Here is a 14052-nt window from a genome sequence, read left to right as displayed (position 1 = left end):
TTTCCCTGTTCTCAACAGCTAGTGAATGAAAACAAGCAAAATATCCTTCAGCTGATGAATAGATCATGAAGATGCCTGGCATACACTGTGAAATACCATTCAGCTTTAAAAAAATGAAATTATAAACTTTTCAGGTAATTGAGAGAATTAGAAAAGATGATATTGAGTGAGGTAATCTAGACACATAAAAATTAATGTCACATGTTCTCTCACAATGGAGACTCCTACCTCCAAATCTTCACATGAAAGTCTATATCCTGGAGTAACTGCAAAAACCAGGAGAGTAAACACAGACCATTCCCAGAGTAGTAGGGTGGGTAAGAAATGTGAATACCAGGGTAAAAATGATTGGGTAGGGAAAAGGAGGAAAAAAAGAAGACTATAATTAGGGGGAGAGGAGATAAATGCAGAAAGAAGAGGAAGAATGGTAAAATAATAGTAGGGTTGTAAGGAAAAGTCTTAAGAAAACATACCAATAACGATCCACCCATCTATAACTGTAATTCATGTAAGTCCATGTATGAATAAACATATATAGTTAAAATACAATTTTCTATTATAGGCTAATAGTGCTTTCTCCACAAACCAAAGACCATCTAACAAAGACAGCAATACTAGGCAAGAGGAAAACCCTTCAGAGTTATTCCTCATGATTGTCTTATCAAACCAAGGCATAACAGACTACTTTTATTGCAGTTCATTGCCTCCAAGAGGTGGAAAGTATGGAATTATTACTGAAGACACCCTGTACTTCCACACAGGGTGCAAACATTTGTGAGCTGGAACTGTCTCCAAAACCTCTTCTCTGAGGACTAGCACTCATGGTACCAGAAGTTGTCATACAAGCCTCCAAAGAAGAGAAGCAGTCTATGCTCATATCCAACTATGATGCCTATAAGAAGGCAAAAAGAAACTTAATCTCTCATCTTTCCAAATACTTTCATTCTATTGACTAGGAAATTGGCACAAAGAAAACAAATGTTATATTGCTTAATGAGTGTAAAATGATAGGCTCAGAGTATTAACATGAAAAACTGATTGGACATTGTTGGTTTATTTTGATCCTCCCTCTGTGAACTTTGATGTTTACCAAACTAGCTTCCAGTAATGCATTGAAATTCAAAGCCATACACAGCACTGTTAATGACAGGATTCCCAGAAGCACCATCACTGCTGGAGTGCTTTAGGTTTATAAGATCAGGGTTGTGTGGCATGTAGCTCTTAGCCAAAGTTTTCCTAACCTCATGGCTTTCACTGCCAAAAATCAAAGTAAGTAGAAACATTTTGAAACATGCACCTTCTAGTCAAATGTATTTATCTGTTGTGTGTATGAGAATATTATAAATTTTATCTAAAAGCATTGGAAATCAACAATAAAATACAAGAATGTTTTTAGTGAAAAAGTAGAAAACATTTTCAGTGATAAAAACCAATCTATTTATGGAAGTTATTTTTAATAAACTACTAAAAGGAAAATATGAATATAATGGGTTTTCTGTTTTCTAAACATCAAAACTTAATAGCCTATAAACAAAATTTGGAGAGAGAAAAAGAGAAATTCTTCTTTAAAATGCATAAGGAGTAAATGTAACAAGATAAAATTTCAATGAAATTCAATTTAAATTACGCAAAGCCATTGACCAGGATAAAGCTCCCAACAGACCTAAACATTTCTGAACCTATGTGGGGTTGATTTCTTTTTCACAGACTGGAGGGTTTTAACTTTCATAGTCATTAAAATAAGTAACTTTTCCCACTTCAATAAAATTATCATTAAGTAAACAGAATTGCCTTTTAGAAGACAATGAAGAATATTGTCATTTTGTATTTAAGTCACCAAAATGCCAACAATTTATTATTTTCTGATCTCTGCAATGAATGTAAAATAAGATTATAGTACCTCTGTATTAGCATTGTGTCTAAAGAGGATATAACAGCTCTGTGTCAGAGTTTTATAACTCCATTACTTCCAAGTCACAAGCAATACCTTAAATAAGGAGTAGGATTTCGGAATTAAGTCACTGTGCTTGATTCAAGTTTCATAAAGTCTTTATTTTGCTACTTGTTATTTGCTAATGTTTACATATAATTAAGGGTTATTTAGATAGGCCTTCAGTCCTCACATAAGTGAAAAAGATAGGAGCAAACATTTACTTTTGTTTTAGCCTTCACCCTTTCAAATTTTGTAACAAATATTGTAGCAATATTTCAGAGATTTAAACTCATTATTATTCTATAACATTTCACTTTGAGTGGGAATCATGGGAAAGCAGACACATAATAAAAGAAAAATCCGTCCTGCCAAATGACGGATGTCATTTGTTTGCTTTCAATTATTTTTTAAAACTTTTAAAACTTTTTGAGATAATAATTATAGCATTACCTGTTTCTGTTTCTCCTTTTAAAATGTCCCATATGCCCTCTCTTGTTCTGTAACTCATGGTGTCTCTTTTTACTAACTCTTTTTGGTATTAAATGGCTATATCTATTTGTATATGCATGCATATTCCTAAATAGAGCCTGCTCAGTCCATGCAATATTACTTGTAAACACTGGATATCTAGAATTCTGTGCAATCTGGTGAATTACGTAAAATGAGTGAGTGAGTTTATGGAGTATAGTAAGTCAAAGAAAAGAATATGTAGCAAGCAAGAGGAAGATAAACAAAATGACAGGCAGGCAGACAACAAAACATTATTTTAGGCATTCAAGATGTCCAACATTGATGCTCTAGGGCAGCTAATTTAAGGAAGCCATCTGGACTCCCTCTGAGAGAACCCTTGGAATCCTTATTTTGATGGTATCCATAATTTTTCTTCTCCTGTGGAAACAAGAGCAAAACCCCTCCCCAGTGCAGCACATTTCCTGTCTTTATCGTATCTTTCATTGAAAAAAAATATATATATATATTAAATAATGCTTAAGATTTCCACAATGAACAATGAATTTTCCTGCAGTAATCTTTACAGTTTCCAGGAAGAAGATGGGGCCCCACAACAACAACTCCACCTGGTTGATACGACGTCATGATGCTGATAGCACTACTACAAGACCTGTTTGGGGTACCAGCTGCACTTGGTTAGCTGAATGATGCACATTTTTACAACATTCTGGCCAGACCTCCACCAAATACCCAGAAACTATTTGAAATCCTGCCAGACATTGATCTTGGAACTTAATCATCATTTTACTTTCACAGGATCCCATAGAAAGAATGTCGCCCATGACAGCTGGAAGTAATTCTAGAAGACAATGTCCCTTCTCCCAAAAAAGTTTGTCCTCAGGGTTAGGGACATCATTTAGGAGTTGACTGTAATTGGTATAGGGGGTTGGGGGAAAAATTTTATAGGCTCAGGATCTCTTTGAAAAAAAAGGGGGGATGAAATTGGATGGGATAATAGATTGGTATGAGCTTACTCACACTAATTATAATAATGGATAATAGAGTGAATATTTGTGAATTATTTATAGGCAATTACATTGGTATAGATTCTTGTTTATTGATACAAAGTTAAATTATACTGACTATTGTATGCTTGTATGCTTCTACTTCTGCTTAAAAAATTCTTATATATTGATATAAATTTATTATATTGCAATGTACATTTCTAAATCTGATCTAGATACTTATAAAATTGTTTAAATTTGGAGGTCATTGTCCTCATTTATTGCACGGTTGTTTATTGTCTTACTCTTTAAGTTATATAGGTATTAAGAACAATAGTCATCTATGTTTGTCATACTATAGTTAGACTAATCAGGTTCTTTAGATACATAGAGATTATATTCTGCATAGATAGCTAATCTTCAACCACTTCAAAGAGCTGTAGAAAATGGCATTTAAATAACTTAGAGTTCTGTTGAAGTGAGATACAATTGCTCCTGACAGCACCAATCTATTGCCGAGAGAATGCTGAGTACCGAAGACACTACACTTGGAGCTTATTTTCTTCTTGGCAAAAACTTGCCTTTTGGGCAAAGAAATGCCCATACTTCAACCACTGACAAGATACATAGCATCCGGAAATGGATACACAGGACTGTCAAATCTTGCCAAGACAGGGTAAGATGGTTTTAAAAACAAACAGGTAAATAGTTTGCAAGCAGAGTATATTTATGAATATGTGTGCATGGGGGGATGTTTGTGTGTGTGTGCACGCACGTGTTTGTATATATTTTTGTTAAATATATTTGTAAGTTTCTACCAGGACCTATAGATGATAATAATCATTTCACATTTTTGTAAAGAGTAACTGAGTAATGAAAGACTTATAAAGGAGGTAACTGTTCATAGCCAGCATCATCACTGATGTACGTACTCAGTATTAAGGGGATGATTTAGAAAGGATTTTGGAGGAGACTGAAATATAATTGGATGATAGGAGCAATGCCATTCAGAAATGAAAGGAACATAAGCAAATAAAGTCCTGAAAAGTGGGACAACCAATGGATATCTGAAACACAATATTAGCAAGATATATGGAGCTTTTAACCCCAATAGTGTCAAAATGAACTAACATCAAATATAAAAGAGTTAGCAGCTTCAGATATCACAAAATAACACAGAAATCCATAATTTTAAATATCATGCAACAATGGGGAGTAGTTAAAAATAAATAAAAAGGAAAGGTTTCACTGTATGTAAGGATATTACTACAAAACATCATGAAAATACCCATATACACTATGTAGTTAGGGAAAATAGTAAATTGATAGTGAAGGAAGCTGTGTAGTGTGCATGTAGGAGCAGTATATAATGTATATGTTCTATTAATATTTCATGTGGTACAAGTTTCCATATCATAAGTCTAGTAATACATGTAAAAACCTTTATAATTCAATAAAACATATAAGAATTTACAGTCCATTGTTTTTTTCTAAATTTATTTATTTATTAAGGATTTCTGCCTCCTCCCCGCCACCGCCTCCCACTTCCCTCCCCCTCCCCCGATCAAGTCTCCCTCCCTCATCTGCTCGAAGAGCAATCAGGGTTCCCTAACCTGTGGGAAGTCCAAGGACCGCCCACCTCTATCCAGGTCTAGCAAGGTGAGCATCCAAACTGCCTAGGCTCCCCCAAAGCCAGTACGTACAGTAGGATCAGAAACCCACTGCCATTGTTCTTGAGTTCTCAATATTCCTCATTGTCCGCTATGTTCAGCTAGTCCGGATTTATCCCATGCTTTTTCAGTCCATTGTTTTAATGTGTGTATATAATTATTTGATAGATCATACATACAATTATCCACATTATGCTAGGGCATTGTGTTTATAAACATAATGTTATTAGCATTAAGCTACAGCTTTATATTCATTCTACTGGTCTTTCTGATTCTTTGTGCCCTGTTATGTTTAGTGAAACTACATTTATTGAATTACCTAACAAAATAAAAATTATGTTACTATATGCCACACTACTACTAGTACAAGTAGATATACAAACTAGTACTAGTAAATATGCTAACTACTTAGTTACACATACACCAGAGAGAATTTGGTAGATGTATCAATGGGGCATCAGTGAGAAAAACAGGAAAGGAAGGGAATTGATGGCTAAGCAATGCCCTCTCATTCAGTAATTGCTTACTCTTAACTCAAGTTTCTGTGGTAACACCATATGTCAGTTTTTAAAAGGTCCTCTTTGTCATCTTTTAAATGTTACCAAAAACATTATAAATCACACAATCCAAAATATAAGCTTCATATTTATTAATAGCATTCTGAGATATTCACATACTTGATGAGTGTATGTTAACTATGTACAATAGTGGATTTCCTTGTGACATTTTCATATTTATTCATAAGATGTTTAAAAGTCTCTTATTTGCCAATTAAGTGATACACCAGAAGACACTTATACTTTATCCATTTAGGTAAATGAAGGGATAAATGATCATCAAACACAAGAAGAAGATAAAATTAATGATTCATTTTAGCACAAATTCTAATTGTTCTTAGTAATAAAATCCCAGAGTCAGATATTGGTGGGTGAGAACTGAAGGATCAGAGAAGCACAGCGGCCAGCCACGCGAGTTCTTACCTCTGTCAATGTTCAAGTCAAATGGGTGATCTTGTCTGTACGAATCCTCAGACTGCATCTCAAACTGAATCCTCAGACTGCATATGTCTTTACGAATCCTTACATTGTCCTGAGCTGATGTCTCATCCCACCTTATATTTCTCTCTCCACCAAACCATATCCTTGACTTTCTCCAGCTGCTGAATGCTGAGATTAAAGGCATGTGACTCCCGAGGGCTGGGATTAAAGATGTGTGCATTGTGTGGCATCAATGACTAACTAGTTGTGGGAGCCCACTTTGTCTCTCGGTTTTCATCTGGAGTCAGTTTTGACTCATAAGTCATTTGAGTTTAAACTTGCCTGCTCTAGTATCTTTGGGGGCTATGCCCATGGGAAAGAACATTTAGCCCATGAGAAAGAAGACACCATCTAGTAGAATGTATACTGCTAACGCTAAACCGTGGGCACATCGAGGTAGAAATTGACACTGCTTGGGAGCAGCAGGCTCACAATAGAGGAACCCTGCTCCATCTGCAGATGGGACTTACTGCACAGCTCTTACTGCAGCAGGGACCTAATTTCCATGGAGGGAGCACTGAGAAGACCTTCTACACCATTAGAAGATTGGTCCTTAGGAACTTTGAAACGACCTTTCATATCAACTTTGGCAGTTTTGGCAAATGCTCCCCCTGGATGGATGTAGTCATAGAGTACTATGACACCCACCATTACCCTCAAGCAGAACGATACCGTCGCTTCATCGGTAAATCTGTTTCTGTATTCTGGTGTCTCCAGCATGACTCTGCATATACTTGACATAGGGCTTAAACAATTCGTGGTGTTTTCTATTGATAAATTTTTATTCTCTGATACAAGTTTTGTTGTTACATCACTCATGATTTTCTTCGTTGGGGTGGCCTCAGCATAAAACAAAGACATTCGATTTGCCAATTCATTGTTTATTTCAGTTTCTCCTTCCGTCGGGACATTATTAATCATTTTCTTGTTTGCGCCTCACCTTTCACTCTCTACCTTTGGTCTTCCTATTCCCCAAACTCTCCAATAGCTCGGCCACATTTTTTCTCAATGGCATCGCTTTCATAGGTACTTAAGCATGCTATGGTGTTCGCAAGAAGAAAATGCGTGAGAAATGTAGACCAAAGAACATTCAGGTGGCAGTGAGATCGCAGGTAGTTTCACTTATTAGGTAAACCGATTATTGGTAATTTAAATTCCCAAAGAGAAACAATTATTCTTACAAGTACTAAACCAAACAGAAAAAAATGCTAATGAAATTAATAATCTATAAAACAATCTAAGAGGAAACGTGCGATCAAAAACCTAACCTGTTCCTTGGTACAGAGGATGCTGGCCCCAACAAGGGTAAAGTCTTGGCCAGCCCTGCCTTCCGAAACCAGCTCCAGAGGTAAATGCTAGCATTCATAACGGTCTCTTGCCGCCCCCTGCTGGGCAGCAGCAGTCAGATTCACAAGGATTTAGGTCCTGCCGCCTGAGGTCACAGATCCGATGATGACTTCACCCAGCGCCCGGCTGGATGCCGGAACTTAATCTTTATTTCCACTCTCCCATCCCTCCTGGTCTTTTAGAAGCATAAGTAGAAAGCATCAACGCCGAGTTTTGGTACAGAGCGTGAGTCCTATGTATGGCTCCAAGTGACGCTGGGAGCTGCTGTGGTGATTTTAAGTGGGCCGCCTGTCTGGCTCTACAGTGCGATTGCGAAACAATGCTGGAGATAAGGAAAACCTGTGACGAGGAATTAGGATGGTTTTGAGTGTAGACTTATCAAGTTCTCTACACTTCAGATAGTAAAGGAGTTAGAATTGTGTCAGAATTTGTAACTTTAGTGACTGTGTCCTCCCTTTACGTTGCTTTTTTTGTATGGGATTTAGAAGAAAATGTATATGAAACGTTGAATTCAGGTTACCTATTATGATTCCACTACATTTTCCCCAGTTTGCACGGAAGTGGGCATTTTGTTGCCATTTTCTTTTCATCATGAGTGAGAAATATTTAGTTTGCGGGAAGCAGTGCAGCTCACACAATCAATCTCTTTATTCTCTACCTCACTGGTGATATCTTGCCTTTTCTATTCCGGATTGGAGGTGCAATGGTAGAAACATCCACTCCTTACCTTTTCTGGAGATATTCGAAGTATCCCATTGTAAGACAAATAAGAAGTGAAGAAGTAGTTCTGTAAAAAAAATTTCTATACTTACTTGCTGTGTCAAAGGATTAGCTGGATTGTAGTACCCCAGTGCCAGCAATTACCTATTTTCTTTAAAAGCCCATTGGCTGTCCATCTGTGGAACAGAAGGGAACATAATTCCTCCTTCTCAGACCTCACTAATTACAGTCACCAATATTTTCATGATTTTCACTAGCAGATAGCAGAAAGAACACCACTCCTGGAAAGCAATCTACATACCACCCAAATAATCTCTAAAGATGAGAAGATATCATTATGGAAAAAAGAAAAACTTGGAATCATATGTACATGATGAGAAACAGAAATGTATTGATTTGATGAATTAATTAGAAATATTCACAGGTCAAGAGATTCAGACTTTACAAAAGACAAAAAGATTTGAATCAATTGAAGAACTTGTCAGAACTGATAAGCATGAGAGGAGGTACAAGCAAGAGACAATAGTAAAGATTTAGTATCATCAGTACCTCTCAGAGTCAGAGGTGACTTCCCAAGAGTTTTAGCTACTTACTACTTCTGAAAAAAAAACAGCAAATATTACATACCCAAAGGATATACATAGTGCAATTGGGAATTTATACAAATGAAAGATCTAAAAGATATTAAGCAAGCAGTAGTTTCTTATGGCATGTCTTCACCATATATGAGGCAGTTGGTAAAGACATGAGCTTCAAGAAATAAAGTTACCCCACATGATTGGCTTCAGCTGTATTAGTTGACGGTCCACAGCTTCAGTGAAAGAGTTACTAGAGAGAAGAAGCTAAGGCCCTTGAACATCAAGGTAGAGTCAGAGATTTTGAGACCTCTCAAGATAACATTCTCGGTGAGGGCCCTTATCCTGATCCAAATACTCAAGCTATATAACATGAACATATATTGTCCCTACAGAAGCCTTGAATGTTTGGGGAAAGATTGAAGAAAAAGGAAAAAGATATCAATTGTATATTAAGGTTTTATAAAACCCAAGAGAACTCTTTAATTACTTTTTGCAAAGATTAACTTAAGCTGTACAAATAGGGGTAGCAGATTCATAAGCTAGATAGGTATTCATTGAATCTCTGACTTTTAAAAATGCTAATTTAGAATGCAAAAAGACACGTTTGCCCTTAAAGGTCAGATCAGGACCAATGGACAAATGGATCCTACGTACAGCCAATGTTGAGTCCTTTGACTATAACACCGATGCTTGGGAAGGACAAGTGATTCCCAAAGGTATGAAGAGACATCAAAATACCAAATGCTTAAACTGTGGTAGAATAGGACATCTGAGAAGGGACTGTAGACAGGGCATTTCAAGAAATAGTATTTCTTCTGGCAACCACCTAAATAGAAGGCCCTAACCATTTGTGTTATGCAGAAGATGTGGCAAAGGCTGACACTGAACAAATGAGAGTAGAGCAAAGAGAGATAAACAAGACAACCTGTTATCATTGAGAAACTCCTTGAGGGTCCTCTCACAGGCCCCCAAGTCAAAAGTGGTCCAGTCATTCCCAGTCACTGTGGAGAACACACCTCCCCAGGAAAATTAGAAAATCCAGTGCCTGTTATAAAAAACCATACTGCTCTGAATGATAAATAACCATGGAGGATGAATCAAAAATTCAAACAGAAAATAGAAAATATATATTTTGGCAGACTTCTATAAATGATAAAATACCAAAGCTGATAGTATGGATAAATAACATTATAAATATAAAGCTTATCAGCCACAGATGTAGATGTGACTATTATTACCCCAGAATGTTTGCATTTGAATTGGTCACTCAGGAGGCAGATGTTCAATTCTTAAGAATTGGAAGCCTATCTCAGGTAAAAACAAAGTACGAGATGAGTTGAATGCGTATAACCAGAAGGACAGAGAGGAAGGCTAAGGTTATATATGGCTAATATAGCAATGAATCTATGTGGCTGTGATATGTTACCACAATGGAATACAGAGAAAAACATTCCTGCAGTCTCAGAAACAGACCATAGACCAATTCATGTTTCTAGAAAGGATATCATAAGATACTATAAAAATAGACACTGACTATTCAGGCTGTACAAAAAGAACAGCTGGTGAACTCTCAGACATCCAAGTGGCCCAACTTTAATGGTTAACTAAGAAACATGTATGGGTTAAACAGACTACTCTAGCCAGGATTTGAGACAAGCCCTGTACTTTCCCATTGCACATAGACTGTACAAAAATTGATTCAGATACTTCTCCCAGGACTTGACAATTAACCCAATTTTTTTGAGAATTCCCTAAATAAACCATCACTCCCATTCAGCAGGAAGTAAATCTAGGAATATAATACTCACATTCTCATGAAGTGAAGTGGTTTTTGGTTATTTAATGGATTATGGATATTATATATATGACAGGATAAAAGGGTAGATTAATGAATCTACTCTGAAAAGAAAAAGGAAGGGTATAGATATGAAAAGATAAAAAGGTAGATTATTGAATCTACTTTTAAAAAGAAACTATTAGTTTTAAATGTTTTTGTTGGATTGGACTTTTGTATATTGTATACAAATTTTGTATAATGATATAAATTTGAGATTAATTTTGTTAAAATGTACTGTACATTTCTAATCTTGTTCAAGGTATTTTACTTATACAGCTCATTTAACAATGTAATGCAAATCTCTAGTTCTTGAAAATTATTATTACCAACTGTTTAGGATAAGAAAATATAGGTTAGTAGTTAATCACATAGTGCAATCAAACTTTTAGTCACATTAGGTATGTTTTCAAGGTCAAACTTAGATATATTTAAGTAGTCAGGTCATCTTCAAACACTTCAATGATCTACAGAATATGGCATTTAAGATGTTTTTAATAACCTAGGTTCCTCTTTTTTTATGACAATGAGACATGTCTTCTCCTGCCAGCACCAATCTACTTCAGAGAAGATAACAGGCATTGAAGAAACTCTAAATGGAGTTTACTTTCTTTGTGGCAAAAATAAGCCACTGGGCAAGAAAATGCCCCTGCCTTAACTGGGGACAGTATGCTGTCCTAATTAAACAAGCAGGACACAAAAGAAAGTAATGGCCAAACATTGTCAAGACAAGGAGGGGCAGCCCTTCAAAATATCTTGCTTCAAAGAAAAGTCTGTCAGATATGCTAGTCCTGTCGGCCAAAGATGGATACCCAATGTTGAAGGGGAACTTTGGGTAACTGTCTTGGCAGCCAGCTATTTCTGTCATTACACACAGCATTTGGAAGTCACTTGCTTGTACTTCCTGCTTACTCAGTTAATATCATTTCCTTCTTGGGTCTCTGAGGGAGTTGAAGACTAGATAGTTATAGTGACAGTTTTCTTTGTTTACTTGACACAGAAAGCAAGTTATGATAGAAAGTAAATTAGGTTCAAGACTTTGGAAAAATCAAGATAGGATAGTTATAGAGTATTTTCTCTGAACTTGTCAAATGCAAATGGACTAGACATTGCTGATGTGTTTATTGCCTGTATATATTGTATATACTTATTGCACTTATTGTATATAGTTTTCCTTATATTAGCTACAGCCTTCTTTTTTATTTTAGACAAAAAGGGGAAATGTACCAGCATTTTATTTGTATTTTAATAAATAAAATTTATTATCAGAAAAGAAAAAGTAAAACAGTCACACTGCCCAGCCTTACAGACTAGGCAGCAATGACAACCACCTTTAATCCCGGTCCACACCAGCTTGCCATAGAAACCAGGTGGTAGTGGTGCATGCCCTTAATCTCAGAATTAAATATGATTATAAAACTGGAAGAGACAGCTCTCAGTCTCAGTTTCATTTTGAGATTCTTGGAGGCAGGATTGCCATTTTGAACCAAGGTAGATGTAAACAGTGGCTGGATGATTTGTTTTTCTGGTCTTCAGGCTAAACCCCAATATTTTTTTCTGGGTTTGTATAAATAGTGCTTCAGAGTGGTTGCAATTCTGTTGTTCAGTTGTTTTAGAAACTAGAAAATTTACGAGAGAACTGAGTTTTCCTCATTCTTTCTTGGATACAAAATGACACACAAATAATTACATGAAAATAGTCATCATTAATACAGGAAGCACAGTATGCAGGAGAGACAAAGTAGAAAGATTGTTTGTATACATCTGTGGAAGCAAAAAGGATGACTGTTGGGGATCTATAGGGAGATAACTTTTTAATTTTCCGCCGATCTTTTTTTTAAAAAAAATTATTTATTTTTACCTGAGTGTGTCTATACATAAGTATATTATGTGAACCACATGCTTGCAGAACCTGCAGAGACCAGAGGACAGCATCAGATCCTCTGGAATTGTAGTTACAGACAGCTGTGAGTACTCACAGATGCTGGGAACTTTAGTCTCTGGAAGATTAACCAGATTAACTTATCCACTGAGCCAACCCTCCAGCCACTTGGTTAGACTTAGAGCCACATTTTATCCGCTTTTCCTCAAAAGACTCAAGCTGAGCTCCCTGAGCTCAAGTTTTAATATATAATGTTCTTTAGTGTTTTGATCTTTCTTTTTATGAAGAAAGGGGTAGATATTTATGAATTCTTAATTTTCTCTTGAAAATTTCAAGTTTCTCTGTGAAGAACTGAGCAAGACCTTTATACACTTTGTAACACTCCTGGGTAGTCATCATGCCAGTGGTTCCTTGATCTTTAATCCTTGTACTACAAAGATAGTAAATTGCTTAGCAAAGTTAACTTTTTCATATTCTTCTTGATGGAACTTAAAACAAAAGGCAAATGATGACTATTGTAACATTATTTTCAACAATTACCAATCTGTGATCATTTCTCTTTCTTTTTATTCCCAAATGTGTCTTCTATTGATTTTTTTAATTTTTATTTAAAAGCTCTTTTTCATCCTATATACCCACTAAAGTTCCCCCTCCCTCCCCTCCTAATACCCACCCTTACCTTCCTGCCACCCAAACACTCAGAAAGGGTAAGTCCTCCCATGGGGAGTCTAAAAAGTCTGGCATATCAAGTTGAGGCAGGACCCGAGTCCCTTCTCCCCGTCTCTAGTCTGAGCAAGGTATCCCTTCATAGGGAAGGTGCAGAGCCAGTTCATGAACTGGGGGTAAATCCTGGTCCCACTGCCAGTGGCCACACACACTGCTCAAGCTATAGAACAGTCAAGCACATTCAGAGGGCCTACTTCTGTCCTATACAGGTTCCCCAGGTATCAGTTCAGTCAGTGAGCTCCCGCTAGCCAGTGAGCTCTCACTAGCCAGTGAGCTCCCACTAACTTGGGTCGGCTGTCTCTGTAGGTTTCCCCATCATGATTTTGACAGATACTATTTCAATGTGCCAGGCTACCTGACTTTAGATCAGGCTTTTCAAAATTTCTCTCCTCATCTATGGTCCTGCCCCATGCATAGCAAATAAATTGCCCCCTCCCATTTTTTTTTTTACAGAAGAAACAGAAGCTATAAGAAACATAGGATGTAACAGTCCTCGTCCAACCATACTTCCAGTGTCCCTCCCAACAAAGGTCCTGCCCTTGTGCTTTTCGTGTGTCAGTTCTTGCTTTGCCAGAAACTCTCTACAGATATTATGTGATATTTGCCCTCAGAATTTTCTTTTTTGTTTGTTTTGTTTTGTTTTTTGGTTTTTTGAGACAGAGTTTCTCTGTGTAGCCTTGACTGTCCTGGAACTCACTCTATAGACCAGACTGGCCTTGAACTCATAGGGTTCTGCCTGCCTCTGCCTCCCAAGTGCTACTCAGAATTTTCTACATTGTCTTTCTCTATTACTTCTACTTAATTTTAATGTGTCCGTATTTATTTCTGTCTCAGTAGGTACTCCTCTATTCTCACCTCTCTGCCCTGATTC

This window comes from Microtus pennsylvanicus, chromosome 10, assembly GCF_037038515.1.
Source record: "Microtus pennsylvanicus isolate mMicPen1 chromosome 10, mMicPen1.hap1, whole genome shotgun sequence".
Taxonomy (NCBI): domain Eukaryota; kingdom Metazoa; phylum Chordata; class Mammalia; order Rodentia; family Cricetidae; genus Microtus; species Microtus pennsylvanicus.
This window is presented reverse-complemented; position numbering follows the sequence as displayed.